The sequence below is a fragment of the Ceratotherium simum genome, chromosome 8, assembly GCF_057802395.1.
Source record: "Ceratotherium simum simum isolate JZ-2026a chromosome 8, ASM5780239v1, whole genome shotgun sequence".
Classification (NCBI taxonomy): domain Eukaryota; kingdom Metazoa; phylum Chordata; class Mammalia; order Perissodactyla; family Rhinocerotidae; genus Ceratotherium; species Ceratotherium simum.
Window position 1 is genome coordinate 21,383,842 of NC_141907.1, and position 25,198 is coordinate 21,409,039.

General features: G+C 40.4%; 1 long non-coding RNA gene across 1 annotated transcript; it reads right to left on the bottom strand.

Moving 5' to 3' along the window:
• Nucleotides 1-215: 215 nt before the first annotated feature.
• LOC147916410 (uncharacterized) lies at nt 216-25,150 on the bottom strand. Its single transcript, XR_015552893.1, has 4 exons — nt 24,099-25,150; nt 17,810-17,983; nt 15,701-16,232; nt 216-457 (listed from the first exon to the last, which is right to left on the bottom strand). It is a non-coding gene; the product is annotated as an uncharacterized LOC147916410 (long non-coding RNA).
• Between the last annotated feature and the right edge of the window lie 48 nt (nt 25,151-25,198).

A 25,198-nucleotide genomic window follows, 5' to 3' on the forward strand; every position in this document is an offset into this window, starting at 1 on the left:
CACAACGATTCTAAGATATTGGGGTACTTGAATTTCATCTAATAACATCTGGGAAGAGTAAGATCTGCTATTTGTCCTCAATGTTCTCCAAGAGGATGGGTAGGTAACTACGGACATTTTGTTAGTTATCTATTGCCGTGTAACAAATTACCCACAAATTTAGAGGCTTTAAGCAAGAACACACATTTATTCTTTTACTGAGTTTCTGAGGGTCAGAAATCCAGGAGTGGCTTAGCCGGGTGGTTCTGGCTTGCGGTCTCTCAGGAGTTTGTAGTCGAGAAGATGGATGGAGGTACAGTCTTCTGAAAACTTGACTGGGGTCAAAGGGTCAGCTTCCAAGATGGCGCACTCACATGGCTGTTGGCAAGAGGCTTCAGCTGCTCATCACGTGGGCCTCCCTGGAAGGCTGCTTGAGTGTCCTCACTGTCTGGTAGTTGCTTCACCCCTCACAAGTGATCTAAGAGTGAGAGCAAGGAGGAAGCCACAATGCTTTCCGTGACCCAGTCTCACAAGTCACACACTGTCACTTCTGCCACATTCTATTTGCTTAGAAACAAGTTACTAAATACAGCCCACACTCTAGGGGAGAGAAATTAGAATCCACTTCTTAAAAGGGGGTGTATCAACGACTTTGTGAATTTCTTTGTGAATCTGTGAACTTATTTTAAGACTCCCACAAACATCACACATTGGTTAGAGTAGGTCAGCACTGCAAGACACAGTATGGAAGTTATAACAACGAACATTTCTAGAGTGACTCACTGTTTAGAAAGTGTCTCCTCATGTTTCTCATTTGGTTGTCACAACAAGCCAGTGGAACAACAGCATTAATATCCCCATTTAGAAATGAGGAAATGGAGGCTAGGTGACTTTTGTTATTCAGCAAGTAAGTTGTATAGCTGGGAATTAAGCCCTGGTTTTCTGTCACGAAACACAAGATCTCTTCACTACCCTACAAATGGGGAAATTGGCAGAAAGGTCTTTGCGCACACAAGTGTCATTGGCAAGTTTGACTATTCTTTCCTACCCACCAAGTGTTCTTACTCATTTTTTTAATTTAAATTTTTTTTGTCCACTTAAATACTTCTAAAATTACTTGAGGCAGTTTACAAATAAAATATTTAAGAAGAAAGCAGGAGGAGTAGATACTTCTAGGCATCAGAACTTATCAGATTATAAGACGTGGCAACAAATTTGGTTCATATTTTTCTGGCAGTGAAGGTGAAAAGGGAAACGTGCTAGGTTACAGGGGTTTCGCTTTCTGACAAGAGTGAGCATCCCTGTTATCATTGCCTGAAGCTAAATTCAAGAAGGAATTTATCACATGGATCTGTGTAGAGAAAATGCCACTTGACATTGTGGTCAGTATCCTCAATGGTGCTTGTGCAAAAAATATTCTCATACCAACCCTGTATATAAATAGGACATACTTCATCTTTAACTTGGTGAATTTATTTGAGCAAGAGGCTAACAAAAATGTGGCCTAGGCACGTTGCCCTCTAATTTCTTTACCAAATTAAGAGATGGAACTTGGAGAATATACATAAATGGATGGTTAATCTGTCTGCTAGACTCTCTCTCTTATCAGGAGTTGTGAAAGTCCTTGAATGAGCTGCTAAATCTTTTATTTCTTTGTCTTGACATCCTCTAACAGGCACCTGTAATACAAATGTTCTATAATGTCAGTTAAATTAGAGGTTTTGGACATCTGCTATAAGAGAGCAAGGAGGGCCGGCCCCGTGTCTTAGCGGTTAAGTGCGCGCACTCTGCTACTGGCGGCCCGGGTTCGGATCCCGGGTGCGCACCGACGCACCGCTTCTCTGGCCATGCTGAGGCCGCGTCCCACATACAGCAACTAGAAGGTTGTGCAACTATGACATACAACTATCTACTGGGGCTTTGGGGGAAAAAGGGGAGGAGGATTGGCAATAGATGTTAGCTCAGAGACGGTCTTCCTCAGCAAAAAGAGGAGGATTAGCACGGATGTTAGCTCAGGGCTGATCTTCCTCACAAAAAAAAAAAAAAAGAGAGCAAGGAATGCTAATATAATGTTATAGAAAAATGTTAAATAAGTAAGTTGGACCACATGAACTCTGAAGTCTCTTTTTGGGCCAAAATGCTATGATTCTGTGACTTTAAGGGTGAGATGCCAATATACATTCTTGTCTCCATGGACAGCCAGCCTACTTTGGCTTGGGTGTGAGAAGCAATGCTGTCAAAAACCTTGGCCAATTTTTCCTCCAAAAGGAATTTCAAATATATCCAAGCTTCTGTGTTAGTGATTGATTGAAACCAAAGCTTTATACTACATGACATAGGATCCTGGAATAGATAACTTTAGCCTGAAAAAAAACTTAGGGCAGGTGCAAGCAGCTGTCGAGTCCTGCCATAAAAGAACTCAAATTTAGCTCAGTAATAATTTAGCCTTCTTTCAAGTACTCAGGCTCTGTCAGGATCTCTCCAGTTAGCTGAAAAATACACCCTAAATAGTCCCCAAAAAGTAGATGATTTAGTGTACTTTTATTTAGATGTTATAGTACTTATAAGTGTTTCTATTTATTAATGGGAATCCTCCTTCTAGAAAAGAATTGTAAATGACATACATAAAAATTAATAGTCCTTATTTCTGTTTTAAACCAGTTGGTCTTCCTTCAAGAAAGGAGATGATAGATAATAAAGTAAATAACCCTTTATTTAAAATAACAAAAAGCATTCTCCTTGAACACTGTTTATGTACTGTCAGCAAATAGGTATTTACTTAGAAAGATTTGCTTTCTGTTTATTACCTATATTTCAATAATACCTGGTTGAGAAGTGCTGCAGAGACAAAATTCATGTACATGGAAAAGAGTAGAGAGACATGAGTGTTACTCTTTGTGCAATAATCCCAAGTCCAGAAAAGGAGGTAATCAGAGTGGAAAAACTATTTGTCATAACGACTAGTACTTTAGACTCTCTTCTGGGCCATGGGTTAACGTCTGCACTAGCGAGGTCTATTCGCCTTTCCTATTCAAGAAGACATTGTTCAGTATAATCTTTTATAGCAAATAGAATTATAAATATTAATTTTCATGGCATATGGAAAACTACTGAAAGATGTTATTACAAAGTTGTCATTTAGAGTAAGACAATAGGCTTAACAATTGTACAAACTTCAGAGCAAGGGAAGAAAATTAAGAAGTTAACTTGTGGTGGGGGATATCTATTCTGGGGAATTATATGAACTGAATAAATATTTACAAGGAAGAAAAGCTGGTGAAGGCCCTTCTAAACAGAGATAACAAGTGGCAAGGCAAGTAAGTATTCCTGCATTCAGGAATGAAAGATATTTAAATATAGCTGGAGCACAGGACACAGGCAGGGGAGTGAGAGTGGGAGAAAAGGCTGGAGAGGTGGGCAGAAGCCACACCCTACAGGGCCTTCTAGGTCAGTTAGGGGTCCTTCTACTGCTCAGCCCAGGCCCCTCCTCAGGCCTGGCAGCTCTCAGTGTTTCTTCTTTGGCTGCAGGCCCCTAGGGCTCTGCTAGCTCTCTGCCCTTGCATAGCTGTCACCACCCACCCTTTCCCTTGCATCTGGAAGGTGGTGCCCTCAGCTCTCAGCTTCTGTGTTTCCTGTAAGACACCACGCAGCCTTTTTGTTACAGGATTTTCAATGCTAATTATGACCACAAAATGCTTGAGGAATAACAAAAATGATAGACATGTATATGGAAGTTTTAAATTTAAGAGTACCATGACCTGATTTACATTTTTAAGAGATCACTCTGGGCGCCAGCCCAGTGGCATAGTGGTTAGGTTCACATGCTCCGCTTTGGTGGCCTAGGGTTTGTGGGTTCAAATCCCAGGCACGGACCTACACACCACTCATCCAGCCATGCTGTGGAGGCATCCCATATTCAAAATGGAGGAAGATGGGCATGGATGTTAGCTCGGGGCTGATCTTCCTCACCAAAAAAAAAAAAACAGAGAGAGAAAGAAATCACTCTGGGATATCCTGCAGAGAATGGATTGTAAGGGGTGGAGGTGGAGAAGAAAAAGGGAGAAGGTAGGAAGGTGATATAGGTACCTAGAGAGAAGCGATGGTGCTCTGGACTAGGATGTAGTGGCGAGATGGTAAAAATTACTAGATGTGGGGCATAGCTTGAGGATAGAACCAACAGGACTTGCCAATGGCACAGAGTTGATGATGGAAAGAGAGGCATCAAGGATGAACCATTGAGCACGTGGGTGAGTGTTGCCCTTCCTAGGAATAATCCCTTCTAGACATTTCCTCTGGAGTTTCTAGCTTTGGGCTTTGGGATGAAGTGCTATAAATAATTGAAAATATTTAAATAGGGAAATGACAAGATCATTTTTCTCCCCTTCCATTAGGCTTACATTTTCTCCATCAGAATGACTTTGTTGGGTGAGATGACAAGTATGGCTGCTATCCAGGAAGAAAGGGTGTGAATGTGTGTATGTGTGTGTGTGCATGCACACATGTGTGGGGAAGAGGAGTGCTTCTCTCCTATTCACACTGTGAATTGCTTTATCTGGCTAGTAGTTGTCTTTTTAGAGCACAGAGAGTTGGGCTCTGATGTGAGGGAGTGCAAGACCAGAATATCGATGAGATGGGAGCGAGAGGAAAATGTTGATAGCAGCAGATGAAATAAAAGATTGTGTAGGGATTCCAAAAGCACACTTTATCCTACTACACGCAATTCTCAGAATCATTTCTGTGAAAAAAGCAAGTCTGCTGGAGGTCTCTTCCATCCCTGTTGGCCATGCTGCATCCAGGAATCAATCGCTGATTTGGGGCTTGGAGGAGGGGCGATGGTTGTGGATCTTCAGCAGCTTGGTCTCTGATTGTCCAATGATCACCTGATTCAAGAATGTTCGAAGGGAAAGAAAGAGCCTCCTAAGGGATTCGCTGCCTCCACAATCCGAGCCCTTCTGCTGGGTTCACATTCAGATTGTGATGCTGTAGAGTGACCCTAGGGGGGTTCCTCAAATTAGAGGAACTGTATAACCACAGTAAATCACTCACTCCTGCAATGTTTATTTGATACCAGTAATTGAGAAAAATAGACTTTTCCCATTTAAAACAGCTATGAGGGTCTGGTCCCGTGGCCTAGTGATTAAGTTGGTGCGCTCTGCTTCGGCGGCCCGGGTTTGGTTCCCAGGTGTGGACCTACACCACTCGTTGGCAGCCATGCTGTGGTGGTGAGCCACATACAAAATAGAGGAAAGTTGGCACAGATATTAGCTCAGGGGGAATCTTCCTCAAGCAAAAAGAGGAAGGTTGGCAACAGATGTTAGCTCAGGGTGAATCTTTCTTGGCAAAAAAAAAAAAAAACAACTGCTATCATAGCATCTGAATTAATGATCCCAAATGAGCCCATAAGGGTGCAAAGGAGAGAAAGGTCCTTTTTTTGGACCTGTCTTAAGTGGAGTTTAGAGGAACTAATTGGACTCTTTGAATTAGCAGTTTCTGTGATAACCAGTAGTAGCGTAGCTTCTAGATCTCATTGCTCCTGTAGAATGGAAAAGTTGCTAGTATTTAGCACAGTGATCTCATTACGGGACACAAGGCTGTCAGTCACATCCCTACCTACCCCACCTCTAACAATGCTCTTTTTTTTCAGGACTAGGTAGCTGGGAGTAGACTTGTGCCTAAAACTCTGCTGCTGAATGTGGCTGCTAAGCATAAAGCTGTGGATGGTGTCCCCATGTTAGGACAATAGTAATCAGGCTCAATAGCCGTCAAGTGGCTTAGTGAAGGGCAACACTTAGGGCATTTATGTATTCATTTACTTTCCACTCTGTTTCGTAAAAGTTTAAGGAAGCTGCCATATCTGAACTATTAATATCTTATTCTTTACTTTGATGATAACAAATGACTTTATTTTAACCAGTTACATTAATGTTTATATTCTATTTTTTTCTAAGTAGAATATTTTCCTTTGTCTCTAATATAGGCTTTATATTTGCAGTTACCTACCACACTCTCGCTTAAGATCAAGGTCAACAATAAAAGCGAGAGCTTAATACAGAGGCCATAATTCATTCTGCATTCTGTTAACAAGCAACATCCATTTAAAATAGCAATAGTGCTTTCAAGGTCCTGTTATTATTCAGGCAGGAACTCAAAGCGATCACTTTCTTGGATCACTTTCTTGGCATACATAAAAGCCCAAATGTAAGATGTGTTCTGTGGGCAACTGTCTGCTTATTTTCTTTCCTAGACGAGTGGTTAACCCGTGTTGCATATCCTGTGTTTATAGAATTCCAGAAAGGTTATGTCATAGAAATCACTGGTCTGTGTGTGTGTGTGTGTGTGTGTGATTTATAGAGAGAATGTAAACTGAAACATCTTGAGGAGAAATCCATCAGTTTATAGTGACTGAGAACGTCGTAGAGGATACCGGCCTTAACTTACATGTGTTGCCTATTTTGTTCCCAGTTTTGCGTTTTATAAGGAGTGGATGGTAAAGCAGTACATCCAAGTGGCAACAGGCAAAAGAGCCAGATCACAAAACACGCAAAGTCAGATGCACCAGTTTATTAAGTCTATCATTTGTAGAGTTAAAAAACTTCCTGAAGTTGTAATCAGATGCAAGAAGCCTTAATTTACACTTAAGAAAAATTAATTTTGTCCTAAAACCTCCTCGGGTTCTTTATTAAGCATCAACTTTTAAAATAAACAAAGAGTATGAGGGGAAAAATTAGATTTTATTAGAAGGAAAAAGTCCCAGAGGAGCTTTTATATTTTTAATGTTGCCTTTAAAAAAAATTCCTATTTACTGTTTATCCCTGTGAACTTAACAACTTTTTATTGGCGGTGGGGGGGGGTACTATTTTTAAATTCAGGGTTTTGTGTCTGATTTTAAAATCACAGTTAGCACAATCACTAAAGAAAATGTTTCTCCTGATATCCATAAAACAGCTTAATGTTTTAATTCACCTAAAACATCAGCTGAACGCTAGAGGCCATTTTGAAAACATTCCCTAATCCTTGGAAATAACATGCTTGCTCATATATTCTTTCAAATACTAATCCTTGGAAAAAACATACCTTCTCTCATTTTCTATTCAGTGTTTGCTATTGTTGTAATCTATTTGGGGCCTCTTTGAAAAAATGCAAAATTAAGTTTAACCCACAATTGAGTCTTACTTCCTGTGGTCTTGGAATTTTAAAATTTCATTCAAAACACACATTATAAACAAAGTCTCCCAAATGACCATCTAGAGAGGAATGTGGCAAAAATCCAGAAACTATTGTAATATTTGGAACTAGCATAAGCACAAATAATCAGTGTGTTTTTTTCAAGAGGGGATTATGGGTTGCAGTTTTACAAACCCTACAAGGGATTTGCACGAGATGGGCAAAGCTAAATTCCATGCTAGTTGTGTGCCTCCAAAAGAAACTAAACCCTTTACAGTGAATGACGAGGAAGAAGATGTATTAAAAGGATTTTCTTAATAACTAATATTTGTTCAATATAACCATAATTTGAGGAAACATTCTGGCTTGTAAATTCCTATAAAACTCAAGTTCAAAGCAGTATGCTTGACAAGCCTGTTCTTTTAACACATTAGTTAGGTATTATTAACAGTGGAGACTGATTCAGGGTGGGAGGGGGCTGTCAGGAGGACAGCAATGGACAACACCAAAAATGATGTCACTAAGTCAGGAAAATCCAAATTTTAGGGGCAGGAAGACCAGTAGAGTTATTGAAATACAAAGTAATGTTGTGAAAAAGCACTTTTAAGAAGTATATCTGTAAAATAAACTTAAGTAGAATTAAGACTAACCATTTTAGAGTCATTTAAAATCTAGACTTCCAAGAGAAAAGACAGGTCAGAGGAAGCTGTATTAGTACCTCAAAACATGCAGCCTGTCCTGTGGAAACATCACATTTCCCTCCTGCTCCAAAAAAAAAAAAAAAAAGAAAGAAAGAAAAGAACGTCAAAAAAGGAATGAGGCAATGAAATAAATTCTTTATACCTCAAAAGAAAAACGAAGGACAGGGCAGGGGAGGGAGAGTAAACTAAGAAGCTGGAAATCAGTCACATTTCAAAATGATTCTTATCTTCTTAGCAAAGTTTAATATGATAATATCTTAGGTGTTTTCTCAGTTTATACCTCAGTTAATTTTAAGGGTCTACTAATCCATCAACTCTTCTAAGCCTGTTTAGAAGAAGATCCTTATCTAGAGGATTCACCCTAAATTTCATGCTTATTTTCAATATCATTATTAACATATAGCATAGACCTGCAGATACTGATGGTATCTAATATTTTTCTGCCCATAAATAATTGAATGTGGGTAGATTTTACCATCTCCGTAATGTTTCAGTTTCAGTTTTAATACACCATTCTGAGAAATTTTTGTGAACTAATATAGCATTTTAGGCTGTTTTGCTTTTAATCATCATGAAAATGCATCATTTCACTGGGAGGAACAAAGGAAAAAGATTTTCTTCATATAAATTGTACTTATTTTATAATACACAGACAGGAATTGCATTATCCTGGCAAACAACAAGCAGCTTCTCAGAAAAGATAGTTAAGATTGCTTAAAATAATTTAGTAATCACTCCCTTACAAATAGATAATTATTGCTATTAGCTCTGATAATATGTGACCTAACAGGCAAAATGAAGTGGGAAGTAATTATATTGTGATTTTTTAATGATACTGAAACATTAATGCCAAACTTCCTCAACAAACCCCAACTCCCTTCACGGTATTTTTTTTTTTTTTTTTGGCAAGAAAGATTAGCCCTGAACTGACATCTGTTGCCAATCCTCCTCTTTTAGCTGAGGAAGATTGGCCCGGAGCTAACATCCATGCCCATCTTCCTCCATGTTTTTATATGTGGGATGCCTGCCATAGCATGGCTTGATAGGTGTGTAGGTCCACCCAGGATCCAAACCTGTGAACCCCAGGCCGGGCTGCCGAAGCGGAGTGTGCAAACTTAACCACTACACCACAAGGCCAGCCCCATATATATACATTTTTTTAAAAAAAAACCTCTTAATGAAGAAGCAAGGTTTTTGGAGGAGTAGGAATGGCATGAAATTATAGGTTAACTGGTTTAAGTAAAAAGGTTCTCGACTTGGAGATAGAAAGATGGCTTCAAATCTGGTTTGTCCACTCTTGACCTGGGTATTCTTGGGCAAATCACATGAACTTGGAGCCTTACTTTCTTCACCTATAAAATAGGAATAAAAACATGCAACTCTCAGTGCTGGATATGTGTGTGTGTGTGTGTGTGTGTGTCTGTCTGTCTGTCTGTCTGTCCGTCTGTCTGGAGTGGGGGTGGATTATAAATGTGAATAGCTGGTATGATGCTTTGCCCATTTATAATCGACACTCAGAATTTGAATGGTCATCATTTTCCTTTTCCCATGTAGACTTTACCAAAGAAATATCCAAGTCTATACCTGAAAGACCTTGGTATCTACATAGTCCTAGAGTGGTCTCCATCCTTCAACCCAAGTGCCCTGAGAGCAATGGTCTTGTCCTACTTGTTCAAACCTATCTCCCCAGTGCCTAGAACAGAGCCTGGCTCAGTAAATAATATAGTGGGTGTTCAGTAAAGATTTCTTTTTGAATCAGTAGAGGACAGAGGAATAGATTCAATAGGCAAAAGTAGGATAGGATAAATTGAGCCATCAGGGCCCTGAATGATGTAAGTATTTGGTGGAGTAGAGGCTATAAGGAGACAACTTAGCTTCCTGATGACAAATTTAGAAGGTTATGCTGAAACAGACTCAGTTTATCTGGCCTGTGGTTTCAGACAGGGGCTTTCATGGTGAACCTCTTAAGAAAGTTACAGATGAATACCCTAAAACATCCAAACAGGGAGGGGACTCTGCTGATCCGATGCCTACCTTGCCAGGCATTCTGCATGCATGGTACATGTGTTACTTACTATTTACTACAAACATATGAGGTGAGTATTAATATTAACCTCCTTTTGCAAATGATCTCAGAAGTTAAGAAACATACCCAAAGTTACCCAGTTGGTAAGAACTAAAATCCTTTCCCTGTACAATGCACTGCCTCCACTAAGTTCCTTTAGCAACTGTTATGGGTCCAAATTAAAAAACAGACATCATTATATTCCGTTTAGATCCTTTTTTTCAGATTCTATTTTGTGCTGGGTCTTGATAACTTTGCTGTAAAAGGCAGTTGATTATGGAATATCCCTGGAAGGATACTCAAGAAACTGGTAACAGGATTTTCTTTTGAGAGAGCAACACAGCCAGAGGGAATCTTATTTTTCTCTGCATTTAGTGTTGTCAGCTAAAACATAGGAGGCCCACTTAAAGCAGAATTTCAGATAAATAACAAATAATTTTTAGAATAAGTATGTCCCAAATACTGCATGGGACAAATTTATACTAAAAACTTATTTGTTTATCTGAAATTCAACTGTAACTGGTGTCCATATTTTTATTTGCTGAATCTGACAACCTTATGTGCATTCCCTTCTATGAATTTTAAATTGTTCCAGGTACACATATTATCCATTCTAAAAATAAAAAAATAAAAAAAAATAAAGTAGTTAAAATGGTTCTGGACCCAATTTGCAATGTGTGTGTGTGTCTGAATGGTGGGGTTTACCCCACCACCAGGCAGTTCTCTGATATCAGCTCAGTGTCCTACAATTCAACTCAATTCTGACGTGATCTGCCTGAAGATAGCATCAGACCCCACAGATTAAGGGCTCGGTCCTACAAAATGCTTTCTATTTCAGGTGCCAGTTGAAAGCCCAGGTTGTTACCTGTGCTTCTGACTGACCAGCTATAGACTGGAGGTTTCCACGAACTCCTCCTTAGGTTCAATTAATTTGCTAGAGTGGCACACAGGACTCAGGAAACCGGTTTACTCACTAGATTACCAGTTTACTACAAAGGATATTAAAGGATACGAATCAACAGCCAGATGAAGAAATACACAGGGGGAGGTCCTCAACAAAGGAGCTTCTGTCCTTGTGGAGTTTGGGCCCCAGCACAGCGGCACGCGGAAGGGCCCAACCTGGAAGCTCTCAAAATCTTGTCCTTTTGGATTTTTATGGCAGCTTCACTACATGGGCACGACTGATTAAGTCATTGGCCACTGACAGTTGATTCAATTTCCAGAGGTTGGGGGTAGGTGGGGTGGGCGGGATGAAAGTTCCAACCCTCTAATCACAAGGTTGGCTCCACCGGCAACCAGCCCCTACCCTTAGGTCGGTCCAAAAGTCAACTTATTAACATAACAAAAGACCCCTTTGTCGCTCTCATCTCTTAGGAAATTCCAAGGGTTTTGGGCGTTCTGTGCTGGAAACGGGGATGAAGACCAAATATGTTTCTTATTATAAATCACCATATCGTAGCAGTTTTGTGATTTGTCACATATTTATTTATTTATTTTTTGTGAGGAAGATCAGCCCTGAGCTAACATCCATGCCAATCCTCCTCTTTTTGCTGAGGAAGACCGGCTCTGAGCTAACATCTATTGCCAATCCTCCTCCTTTTTTTCCCCCAAAGCCCCAGCAGATAGTTGTATGTCATAGTTGCACATCCTTCTAGTTGCTGTATGTGGGATGCGGCCATGAGGTCGGAGAATCGGTGCGTCGGTGTGCGCCCGGGATCCGAACCCGGGCCGCCAGTAGCGGAGCACGAGCACCTAACCGCTAAGCCACGGGGCCGGCCCTGTCACATATTTAAAAGCAGTTTTAGCTAAGGACTGGAAGTAGACATGGCACAGATTGAAGTTAAATATGAGGCCTAAGGAAAATTTTTCTAAATAAGTATAAAAAGACTAAATTTGCAAAGATGATTTTGATGGCACGCATTTTGCTAGAGCAGTACAGCTAAGGGGGGAAAAAGTCTGAAAACAACTTCCTGATGGACTTGTAGTCAGTGAAGCCCTGAAGCAGACACCTCGGTCATGGAGTGCGGGACAAGACTAAGTCAGGAGAGGAAGAAATAGTTACAGATCTGAGTTCCAGGGTACCTTCAGCTCCACTAAGGTGGAGCCTTAAATTGAGTAAACTTTAGAGCTGAAAGGAACCTTTGAGGTCTTCTTTTCCATTTCTTCATTTCCTCCACATTTGAAAATGAGGAAGTTCCATTTCCAACTCTGTTTCCCCACCCCCACCCCCCATCACCAGCTCTCTGGAGTGGCCTAGAGGTGGTGTCCCAATTCTTAGGTCCTCAAGGTAACATCAGCATACTTATTATGTAATTACCCTACATATAGGTCTTTGGGTTCTTAATTCTCCAATGGTAATGAGGGAGAAAGTTACCCAGGATAGGGCAGGTTAGAGAAAAAGGTCAGAAGAACCCACTGCATTCACCTTCTAGCTGTATCTGTAACGGTGAGTATGAGCTAAGGAAAGTTACTTAATTTCTCTGGGCCATAGCTCCCTTAGCTATTATAAGGGGTGTAGGAGTCCTGTTCAGGGGTGTGGGAGGATCAAATGAGATCACATATATGAAGTGCCTTGGATTAAGTTGGTACCTAATAATTTCAGCTATTATTTTTATCTTAAGATTAGTCCGCTTCTGAAATGTTAAGGTATCTTATGTCAGAAATATAACCTCAAACTTACTTTGAAGCTAGAGGGTAAATCAACTACACAGTGATGACTGCTCTCTAATTTTCTATAGAGTTTATTATTTATTTGTCCACACTCGAACATTTATATCAGCATATGACTAAGACAAAAGTTATGATCATGTTGATTTTTAAAGCATCTGGTTGAATAAAGTTAAATTTAACTTTTTCCTTCTTTTGTTAACAGCTTTAGTGAAATACACTTCACATACCATATAACTCACACATTTAAAGTGCATATTCAGGGGTTTTCAGTATATTCAGAGTTGTGTAACCATGACCACAATCAATCTTAGAACATTTTCATCACTCTAAAAGAAGTCCTATATCCTTTACTAGTCCTATATCCTTTACTAGTCCTATATCCTTTACTCACAACACCACTCCCCCACAGCCCTAGGCAACCATTAATCTACTTTCCATCCCTATAGATTTATTCTGAATATTTCATATAAACAAAATCATATAAGACCTTCTGTGATTTGCTTCTTTCATTTAGCATGTTTTCAAAGTTCATCCATGTTGTAGCATGTATCAATACTTTACTTCTTTTTATGGCCTAATGATATTCCCTTTTATAGATTTACCACATTTTATTTATCCATTCATCAGTTGATGGACATTTGGGTTGTTTCTACTTTTTGGCTATTATGAATAATCCTGCCATGAACATTCATGTACAAGTTTTTGTGTGGACATATGTTTTCAGTTCTCTTGGGTACATACCTAAGAGTGGAATTGCTGGGCCATATGGTATCTCTATCCTTAACCTTTTGAGAATCTGTCAGACTGTTTTTCAAAGTAGCTTCATCATTTTATATTCCCACCAGCAATGTATGAGGGTTTCAATTTTCCACATCCTTGCCAACACTTGTCATTATCTTTTTGATTATTGCTATCCTAGTCGGTATGAAATGGTATCTCATTGTAGTTTTGATTTGCGTCTCTCTCATGGCTAATGATGTTGAATATTTTTACATGTGCTTATTGGTCATTTGCATATCTTTTTTGGAGCAATGTCTATTTAGATCTTTTGCCCATTTTTAAATTGGGTTGTCTTTTTATTATTCGGTTTTAAGAATTCTTTATATATGCTGGATACTAGATCCTTATCAGATATGACTTGCAAATATTTTCTCCCATTCTGTGGGGTGTCTTTTTCACTTTCTTGAGAGTGTCCTTTGAAGCACAAAAGTTTAGTTTTGATGAAGTCTAATTTATTTATTTATTTTTCTTTTTGTTGCTTGTACTTTTGGTGTCAAATAATATCTAAGAAACCACTGCTAGCCCAAGATCACGAAGATTTATCCCTATGCTTTCTTCTAAGAGTTTTATGGTTTTAGTTTTTACATTTAGGTCTATGATGTTTTTTTGTGTGTGTGAGGAAGGTTGGTCCTGAGCTAACATCTGCCAATCCCCCTCTTTTTGCTGAGGAAGACTGGCCCTGGGCTAACATCCATGCCCATCTTCCTCCACTTTATATGGGACACCGTCACAGCACGTGCGTGGGTGCACGCCTGGGATCCAAACCAGCGAACCCCGGGCCGCCACAGCAGAGCGCGCGCACTTAACCACTTGCGCCACCGGGCCAGCCCCTCTATGATGTATTTTAAGGTAATTTTTATATATGTTGTGAAGTTTGGGGCCCAACTTCAATCTTTTGCATGTGGGTATCTAGTTGTCCCAGAACCATTTGTTGAAGGCTATTTTTTCCCCTTTGGATTGTTTTGGTACTCCTGTCAAACATCCATTGACCATAAATGTGAGCATTTAGTCTGGACTCTGAATTCTATCTCACTGACCTATATGCCTACCTTATGCCCATACCAGACAGTCTTGATTACTCTAGGTTTGTAGTGAGTTTTGAAAAGGGAAAATATAAATCCTCCAACTTAGCTCTTCTTTTTCAAGATTGTTTTGGGTATTCTGTGTTCCTTGAATTTCCACGTGTATTTTAGGAACAGCTTGTCAATTTCCGCAAAACGGACAGTTGGGATTTGATAGTGATTGTGCTGAATCTGTAGATCAATTTGGATAGTGTTGCCATCTTAATAATACTATCTTTCAATTCCTGAACATGGGACGTCTTTCCATTTATTTAGATCTTTTAAAATTTCTTTCAACAATGTTTTGTAGTTTTCAGAGTATAAGAATTGCACTTCTTTCGTTAAATTTATTCCTAAGTATTTTATTCTTTTTGATGCTATGTTAAGTGGGATTATTTTCTTAATTTTATTTTTGGATTGTTCATTACAAATATATAGAAATACAACTGATTTTTGTGTACTGACATTGTACCCTGCAACCTTGCTGAACTTGTGTATTAGTTCTTATACTTTTTGAGTGAAGTCCTTAGAATTTTCTATGTATAAAATCATGTCACCTGCAAAGAGAGAGAGTTTTACTTCTTCTTTTCAAATCTGGATGCCTTTTATTTCATTTTCTTGCCAAATTGCCTGGTTAGAACCTTCAGTACAATGTTGAATAGTAGTAGTAAAAATGGAAATCTTTGTCTTCTTCCTGATGTTAGTGGGAAAGCATCAGTCTTTTACCTTGAAATATGATGTTAGTTCTGCATTTTGCATATATGCTCTTCATCAGGTTGAGGAAGTTTCCTTCTATTCCTAGTTTGTTTGGTGTTTGCTAGTATTTTGTTGAGGATTTTTCTCTCTATATTTATTGGTCTGTAGTTTTCTTTTCTTGTGATGTCTTTGGTGAATAATTTTTTTAAATAATAAACATGTCAAAAAATCCACAAGGGAATTAGGTCTTCTCCCTGCCTTGGCTACACATCCTTAGCCACTCACTGTTACTAGTTCTTACGATTGATTTATATATATAAAATATTACCAGCTATTTAAAAATAAATCTTTTTGTATTCCTTAGCATTTATATTTTTCTAAATAATTTATTAAAATTATAATCTGATACCCTGATTATTTGACACAAGATATTCTTATCAAGTTGTAATAACAAAATAATTTAAATTTCTATAGTGAAAAAATAAAGCATCACTGGCAATCACAAATTCTACTTCTAGAAGTATAACTTGTGCAAGTCATGTTCACTGAGCCTCATCTGTAAAAACAGGGATAAAATGACTTACCTGTAGCTTTGTCCTGACTGACTGAGATGATGTTTGGAGAGAGGCTTGTAGACTCAATCATATTCATTGTCACTTCACAAAGTACATATCACAGTATCTCTTTAAATAGAAAGCTGGTCTGCTGCATATTAGACTGGCATACAATTTTTCAAAAACCCTCTATTGCATAAAACTACATACTTCTGTATGTAATCTGTTTTTCAGAAGTTATCGTTCAGTTCTTAAGTCCTTTTTTTTGCCTAAATTCTGTGATTTGTTGCCTATTTCAGAAACTTGGAAAGTACCATGCAAATATAGATATAGTTGTGCTAGTTAAAAATAAAATACTTAGTGTTTGCTGGGGAAGGAAAATATGATGCTATGTAGGTAAAACTGTGTGATGAAAATCATATTCGTGTTTCATAAGAACATTTCTGGAGAACTTTAGACTTGAAAAGTAGGCACCAAATGCTTCTCCCAGATGATAGTTTATAACTCTTACTGAAGTCAAAAGTAATTCTGAGGGTAGAATTTAAGCCAAGTGTTTGGAAAGCTGGAAGAAAAAAAAAAAAGAAGCATGCATAAATTTCTGAATTTTTCTAAAGTACTTAGATGGGAAATGATTTGTAGTTAAGATCTTGAGAAATGTTTTTTCCACTAGTGAAATATTCATAACACCTTTAACATAATTTATTTTACCTTCCACAGGATGCTAATCATGATAGAATTTAGTTAAGTGACCATTTAAGTAGCAAGAACTACATTCAGGACGATACCAGTTATACCTAACACAGAGTCTTTAAAGATTCCTTTAAACAGTTTCTCTAATGCATTTTACAAATTAAATACATCATTATGAGATTGAGATGAAACTTTTCAGACACACTTATTGCATAAAACTAAGTCTGTACTCAATATTTATTAATAGCTTAATCAGAAATTATCTGAGATACATTTTGCCTGCAGTAATTTCACAAGATTTCTTTTTTAATTCCTACATGTTGCAATAATGACAATTAAAATTTTTTTAATTAATTAAAATTAAAAATATTGACATACTGACGTAATGGCAATTATTAAAAGTGATAACTTGGATGATGATATTCAAGGGGATTCTTGGTTAGTCAGCTGTCTTTGACAGAGCTGGGTATTTCATAAAATGGGCATTGTTTGCTATCTCTGACTATTTGTCAGTGCTTAAATAGACTGGTTCCAAAGTTGATCTTCTTAGTCCTTGTCTATTTTGGACAAGGGTGTTAGCCACTAAGGTCATATCTACAAGTTGAGGTTTATCATTACACTATCTCAACACAGATGCAGATTGAAACCTTTTTGGTAGGCTTCCTTTGCAAAACTGATAAAGGCCACCTGTGCTCAAGGTTAATGGTAACATAGGCTAGAGGAGAAAATGTAGGGATCTTTGTTTTATTGATCTGCTATATAACCACAGTCAAATTTTTACAAATAAATGTGCCAACCAAAGACAATTCTTCCCATTTAATTATCTATATAATTATCTAATTTGATTCATGCAACAAATCTCTAAGGCAGGTAGTATTAGCCCATCTAATAGAAAAGAAAACTGAACGCTGCTATGTGGGAGAATTTCCTAAAGAAGTAACATTTACTTAGTACCTACTGTGTACCCAGTTATTTCATGTAATATCTCAATTAATTCTCAAAATGACCCTAAGCAATAGGTTTTACATTCCCCTTTGCAGAGGAGGAAAAGTTAGCCTGCCCAAAGTTAGCCAGCTGGCTATGCTGGAGGCAGGACTCAATGGTAGAGCTGGCCCAATGCTGTTCTTTCATACCTTAGCTGTTTTTTTAACTATGCGTGTTCAACACTGGCTCAACACAGAACCAAAAACCACTGCAATACACGATACAGGATAAAAGGGAAAGTTTAGAAAATCAAAATTTAAATCTATTCCTTTATAAACAGATAACTGGAATTTGATGATTCATATGGTCTTGTCATTTTTTGTATAGATAGTGTTAATTGGCTTTATCCTGTTTATGTCATAAAAAGAACAAGATATATCAATCACACATGGAAAGATTTTCTTCCAATTACATTAGGTACAAAAACTTCTGACACATTATTAGATTTGTACACATTCTTCTCACCAAATGTGCAGTTGATTCCATTCACGTTCTGCATCACCAGAGTAAACGGCCCGTTCTTTTTCTTGCTTCACCTTCTTGAACTGCTGCCCATGTAAGCAAGTTAAGCTCTGCTTAACTTGGGCTTGCAGATAAAAAAAACAAAACAAAACTTCAAATTTCCAAGGCCAAAGAATCCTGTAAAAATCAAATACGATTGGAAAGAAAAAGGTGAATATTTATTCTTGTTTCTCAAGTTCTCGTGAAGCCCACTCTGTCACTCATTTTCAGTGTTCTCTTTATTTCTTTTAATCCTAGAGTTAGAGCTTATTTTTTTATAGAATTGCATAATCTGATGGAATCCTTCTTGACACTCTTTCAATCTCCTGTACATTTTATTAACCTTGATTAACACATAATAGAAAATGACAGGGATATTGTTATTAAAAAAAGGGAGGCATAAAGAAGAATGAAAACCATGAGTTAAGAAACTTCTGTGGAGTAAATGGCTCCTCACTTTTTTTTTTTTAAACTTTATTTATTTATTTATTCCCCCAAAGCCCCAGTAGTTAGTTGTATGTCATAGCTGCACATTCTTCCAGTTGCTGTATGTGGGACTAGGCCTCAGCATGGCTGGAGAAGCAGTGTGTCGGTGCGCGCCCGGGATCCGAACCCGGACCGCCAGCAGCGGAGCGCGCGCACTTAACCGCTAAGCCACGGGGCCGGCCCACTCCTCACTTCTAATGTGAATTTTCAGTAAGGCTTTCTTAGCCACACAGTCACCCCTCGATCTGATCACATCAAACGCTGCTTTACACCCTCAGAGGCTCTTGTTGGCCACCTACAGCAAGTTTCCCAACTTTCTGGACATGTGAAGCTCTTAGAAATTAAATAACAATAATAATGATACTGTCATTTCTGAGTGGGATCTGATAATGAAATGACTTAACACCAATTTAGATAAAATCATCACTATATTTGGTCATTTTAACATTGACTTTTGAAGGGTTAAAGACATTTTGACATGCTTCGCAAGAATTTTCATTAGATGAATAGCAACTTATGGATTTATTGAAGAAAATAATAAAAATTAACAGCACTATAGCAATTATGTTACAGGTATCATTCCATATGCTTTAGACGTAGTAAACACTTTGAATCTTTACAACTCTATGAATTAGGCGCTATCATCTCCATTTTACAGGTGAGGAAACTGAGGCACCGACAGGTTAAATGTCTTAGAGCTGGAACCCATGCAATACGGCACCAGAGCCCATCGTGTGTTCTCTATCATGAGGCTGCCTAGTAAAATTTTCAATGTGTTAGTGTGTCTCATTAATATGAGATGATGTAACTTAATCTTAGCATAAAAGCAATGTCGAAATGTGTCACTGTGTTTAAACTAAAACAGCAAAACGTGACCCCTTCACAAATGTGCTTATCTCACTGCCACTAATTGCTTCACATGCCCATTGGATATACACTCAGAAGCTCCCAAACTCATTCTTTTTAATATTTCATTTATTGTATTTAAAAAAGAAATGATACGCCATTACTCTTTTTAATGTGGAATCCCCGGAGACGGAGCACACCTAACTCCTACAACAAAGATTCTCAAAGCTCGGTTCTTGGACAATTTGCATGAAAATCCTTGACCCGCCTGCTAAAAATGCCTGATCCTGGGCTTCAGCCCAGATTTAGTCATTTAGAATCTCAGGGAGTGGGATCCAGGTCATTCCAATGCCCACTAACTTTTGAGGACCACAGTTCTACCAGGACCTTCTTGTGACCCTGCTTGTCTGCTCCCCTTTTACACGCGCTACACTCCTACCTGGAGTTCCCCTGAAACAAGACGCTGTTTCACACCTCAGAGCCTGATCATGCTGTTTCCTGTGCTTCTTATGCTTCCTCCTCCTCTTATTGTTTTCTGAACTCCCACTCCATGAAGAGACAGTTCAGAAGTCATCTCTGCAAGATTTCCCCGGGGCCCATCAGGCAAGATTTAGGTGCTTCTTCCATTGTCCCCCAGTGCCATTAAATTCATTCCTCTATCCTAGAATTACACTGCAACTAGCCCATGTACTCTGGAGACCCCTGAGGTCTCTGCATTATTCATCTTTGTAAACCACCAAAGATCATGCCTGACACAGAGTGGTAGGGACTCTAAACTTGCTGTTTGAATGGACTGTGAGTTCAGTGTCGGCAAATGACTGGAGTGAAGTACTGACAGTTCTGTACTTCTTAATTCTACTGAGATGGTAGAGTATGTACATAACTTCTATTAAAAAATAATTTTCTATCATATAGGAAGATAAACACATGGATAAGGAGAACAGACTGGTGGCTACCAGAGGGGAAGGGGGTTGGGGGGGAGGGTGAAAAGGATAAAGGGGCACATATCTATGGTGACGGATAAGAACTAGACTATTGGGGGTGAGCAAGATGCAGTCTACACAGAAACTGATATATATATAATAATGTACACCTGAAATTATACAATGTTATAAACCAATAAGACCTCAATAAAATAATTAAAAAATAATAATTTTCTAGCAAGTGGGAAAAGGAAACAATTTTATTTGGTCAACTTTTTTCTTCTTGCACATTTATTCCTTTTCTTTCTTTTTTCCCTTTTTTATGTTTTATACTTTGAATAGGCAATACATACATTTAGTACAAAATTCAAAGGCTCTAAGACAGGAGACTGTGAGATGAGCCACCTCCTCACCTAAGTCCTCCAACCGTGGAGTCCCTTACAGTGAAGCAGTCACTGCTACAGTTTCTAGTGTATCCTTCTAGAGCCATTTTAGATACATATAGGCAAATAAGTATATATTTATCACTATTTTTTACCTTGTTTTTTAAACTTTGTGATCCTTCCACATAAGTACATAAAAAGCAGCCTGTTTATTAACAGACACATATTATGCAATTCTATGAATATATCATGATTTTTTTGTGTGTGTGTGAGGAAGATCAGCCCGGAGCTAACATCATGCCAATCCTCCTCTTTTTGCTGAGGAAGACCGGCTCTGGGCTAACATCTATTGCCAATCCTCTTCCTTTTTCTCCCCAAAGCCCCAGTAGATAGTTGTATGTCATAGTTACACCATCCTTCTAGTTGCTGTATATGGGACGCCGCCACAGCATGGCTGGAGAAGCAGTGCGTCAGTGTGTGCCTGGGATCCAAACCCGGGCTGCCAGTAGCAGAGCATGCGTACTTAACCGCTAAGCTATGGGGCCGGCCCCTATCATGATTTTTTTTTAATAAGACATCTCTTGATCGACATTTAGCTTGTTACCAGTATTCTCCACCATCAATGATACTGCAATATAAAGGTAATTTCACATGTGTCTGACTATATTTGTAGAAGATTTCTAGAAATGGAATTATAGGATTAACAGGTAATGATAAGTTTTATCAAAACGGTTTTCATAAAGATTGCACCCATTGTCACTCCCACTAGCAACACATGAGAATACTTGTTTCTTTATATCCTGCCAATAGTGTTTTCTTTCCTTAGGTTCTAAAATGGAAAGTAAAGGAAACCTTTCAAGTAAATGTAGGCTCATCTACCGGTCTAACTCAGGAATAGATGTTTTGCAGAAAGTCAACACACATGGTCGTTCTACAGGCTCTTTTCTCCTCCCTAGGCAAGCTGGCACTGGGCTATTCAATATTGTTTTGAACCCTAGAAGACTTAGTGAGCCTTCAGAATCCTTTCTACTCTGCTCTAAAGTGGAAGACATCCTATTCATTCTACAAATACTTATGGAATGCCTATCATGCACCAGGCATTGCTCTCATGGCTGTGGCTTGAACAATGAATAAACTAGACAAAAGTCCCTGCCCTCATTAAGATTACATTATAATGAGAGGAGCCAGAGAGTAGACACAATACACAGGTATGATATATGGTATGTTAGTTTATGATAAGCGTCATGGGAAAAATAAAGGAGGGAATAGGGAGTATGAGGAGTCACTTTTGTGAAGGGTGGTCAGGGAAGGCCTCACTAAGAAGGTGACATTTAAGCAAAGACCTGAAAGCAGTGAAGGAAAGAGCCATGAGGCATCTGAGGGAAAGAGCAAAGGCAGGCATTGAGAGTGTGCCTGGTATGTCCTAGCAACAGCAAGGAAGGCTGTGGTTAGAGCTCAGTGAACAAGGGGAAGAGGGGAAGAGGTGAGGTCAGGGAGTTCAGGGGGTTTGGGTAGCAGGCTAGATTGTGTAGGTCCTCACAGTGAAATGGGAAAACCACAGAAGAGTTCTGGTGGGTTCTGTGAATGCTCTATTGAGAACAGACTGCGGGAAGGCAAGAACAGAAGAAGCAAGAACCAGTTAGGAAATTGGCTGTAAACCAGATGAAAAATGAGATGAGTTAGACTGGGCTCGTAGCCATAGAGGTGTGGCAGTGTTTGGACTATGGGTCTATTTTGAAGGTGGAGCCAGCATGATTTTTCTAGTTTGGATGTTGGAGGTGAGAGGGAAAGGAGGCAAGAATGACTCCAAGGTTCTCGGCTTAAATAAGTGAAAGGACGGAGGTGTCTTTTACTGGGATAGGAAAGACTGCAGGCAGAGCATGTTTTAGGGTGAAGATGAGTTGTGATCTAACTTGTGGTTACCACGGCTTTCCATGGCTCGGGCTCTCAGATGGCCATGGCTCCAAATTAGATTAATGGCCTAGACAAGACCATGACTGAAATGCCTTCCTGGGTTTGAAGACTCCAAGGAATGTGTGCCCATGGCCATTGTTCCCCTCCTGAGCTATCTTGTTCCAAATCAGACTTGCACTGAGATATTGTATCAAATGTTCTCACATCTTTTCTTTTTCTGTGTGAAATATTTAATCAAAGGGATAGACAGATGCACACACACAACTAACAACCTTGAAAACAACTAAAAAACTTGATTTCTTGTTCACTATATAACCAGTAGCACATGGGCCCCTATTAAAGGACTCAAATATTAAAATTCAATTCAATTCTACATTTGTGGGTCTGTGATGGCACCAGACACCGGTTTCTAGACAATGCCAGGCCAGGCTGGTCCAGAAACCACACTAGGGGAATCTGAAATGTGCCTGGTTGAAGAATGTAACCAGGAATTCACTAGACAAATAAATAATTCAAGAAGAAAGGATGCCCTTAAAACAGCTAGCACTAAAGCTTCAGATGAAACGATACCTAAAATGGAATGAATATTTCAACAAACACATAGAAAGGTGAAAAGCAAAACCAGTATTTTAAGTCTTATCATTAGGAGGAAAGAAAAAAACAACCAAGAACAGACAGTGATATATAGGGATTACTTCAAAAGGCTAAGAATGGCCGGCCCAATGGCATAGTGGTTAAGTGCGTGCGCTCCTCTACTGGTGGCCCACGGCCGGGATCGGGGGCGCGCACCCACAACTGCTTCTCCGGCCACGCTGAGGCCGAGTCCCACATACAGCAACTAGAATGTGCCACTATAACATACAACTAATCTACCAGGACTTTGGGGGGGGGGGAAAGGAGGAGGATTGGCAATAGATGTTAGCTCATTGCCGGTCTTCCTCAGCAAAAAGAGGAGGATTAGCACGGATGTTAGCTCAGGGCTGATCTTCCTCACAAAAAAAAAAAAAAAAAGGCTAGGAAGAGATTAGAGGGAAGAAATAAAAAAAAATTGTGTCCTTGAATGGGAGGCAAAATCTCTACAAGGCAACAATGAGAGAGCGCAAAGAGCAGCATTTTTCTTCTACCGAACTCGCGAGGCCAGCGGGTAAATCAGACAGAAAACAATTGCTAGAAGAGAGTAGCTAAGGGAATCTGAACTTGTTTTAAAGCAAGTAAAGCGGTAGCCAGACTAGGTGACTCAGAGGAATGACTCAAACCCGACACCGGGGGCCGTCAGCTCCCGGAGGCCGGGGGCGCGGCGTCTAACACATTTTAGGAAAGTACCAGGCTCGTGGAGGGCGACAAGAAACCTCCCCGGGGGATCGGCCTGGGGCTCCTCCTGCCCTAGAGTGTGACCTCTTACCATCCGCGCCAGGAGGAGTTTCTAATCTCCTGGCTTCCCCTTCTTCCTTTAGAAGCTCCCCCACCCATTTTTCTTCCACCAAGCGTCAGCGGGCGTGTGTGTGCGAGCCATCGGGCCCCCTCCCAGCCACCCTCCGCCCCGCGCTCCCCGCCACGCGCCCACCCGCCCCGCCTCCACGGCGAGCCGCTCCCTTTCCACCCCGCCCCCGCCCGCCGCTGCCCGCCGCTGCCCGCCGCCCGCCGCCCGCCGCCCGGGCACGCGCGGCACGAACAGCGCCCGGAGCTGCACTAGACAAACACCTGTGCCGCCTGGGCTCCGCGAGATTTCGGGCCAAAGCATAGGCAACAGTGTGCGCGTTCTCGCGAGGTTTAGGAAATTTCCCACGGCCCGTGTTGTGTCTGAACCGAGTAGTGGAAGGCGGTGGGAAGGAGATGTAGCGTGAGACTGGGCTGCCCGCATTGAGCACATGCGCAGTGCCGCTCACGCGTGCCGCGCTGATCCTGCAGCGCCTTCAGCAGGTTTCCGGCAGCGGATTCCAGTTCTCCGGGTTTTGGGGCTCCCTGCGGGAGGCAGTGCAGAATCTGGGAATCTCTAGGAATTGAAAGGGCAAAGTGGGGGCGGGAGGAGAAAGGGGTGCCGCAGGTAGAAAGGAGGGGGCCGGGTTCGGGCCCTGCACCTTTCTATTAAATGCCCAAAGGGCCAAGTTTGCTCTGGGGCTTCCAAGATGAAGATTTTCCCAGGTCGCCTGAAGTACGTTTCGGCAGCGAGCATCATCATCAACTGTGCCAGGCCTACGGAAGGACCTGGGCAGAGTCTGTCCCCATATACACCTGGGTTCACACAGGGCTAGGGGCTGCGATGAGGTCCTAGGGAGGCTCCCAAAGCTGGCAGCTCTCTGCCCAAATGGGATCTCTGGCTTGAGTGCGGGGTCGGGGAGTGGTGGCTCTCAATTCCAACGCGGTTTTCACTTCTGGAGAAAACTACGTGCGCGCTCTGGCGTGTATATGCGAGGTGGACATTAGAGGTGTCTGGCAGAGGCCTTGGCCTGACCTCATTTCACACCCAAGGAGAAGAAAGCTAAGGGCGACAGAGCTCAACTGCAAAAGTTTTTGGTTTACAGAGCTCTGGAGGGTCGGACCACGTTGTAATCTTGTCTGACTCTCCGCTAGCATGAGGGTCAAGTGAACTTAGTTCCTGGTTTATCCCTCGCCCGAACTCCAGACATCTCTGTAGCTCCAGCACCCAACGCTGACATTAGCATAAAGGGAGCGTCCAATGAACGTCTGAATGAATGAAAAGGGCTGGGAACCAGAGTGAGCGGGAAGCCACTTGGAAAACACCCATTTGAGGAGGTGTTTCATCTAGGCCTGTGAAACGCGGCAGATTTTCCCAGGACCCC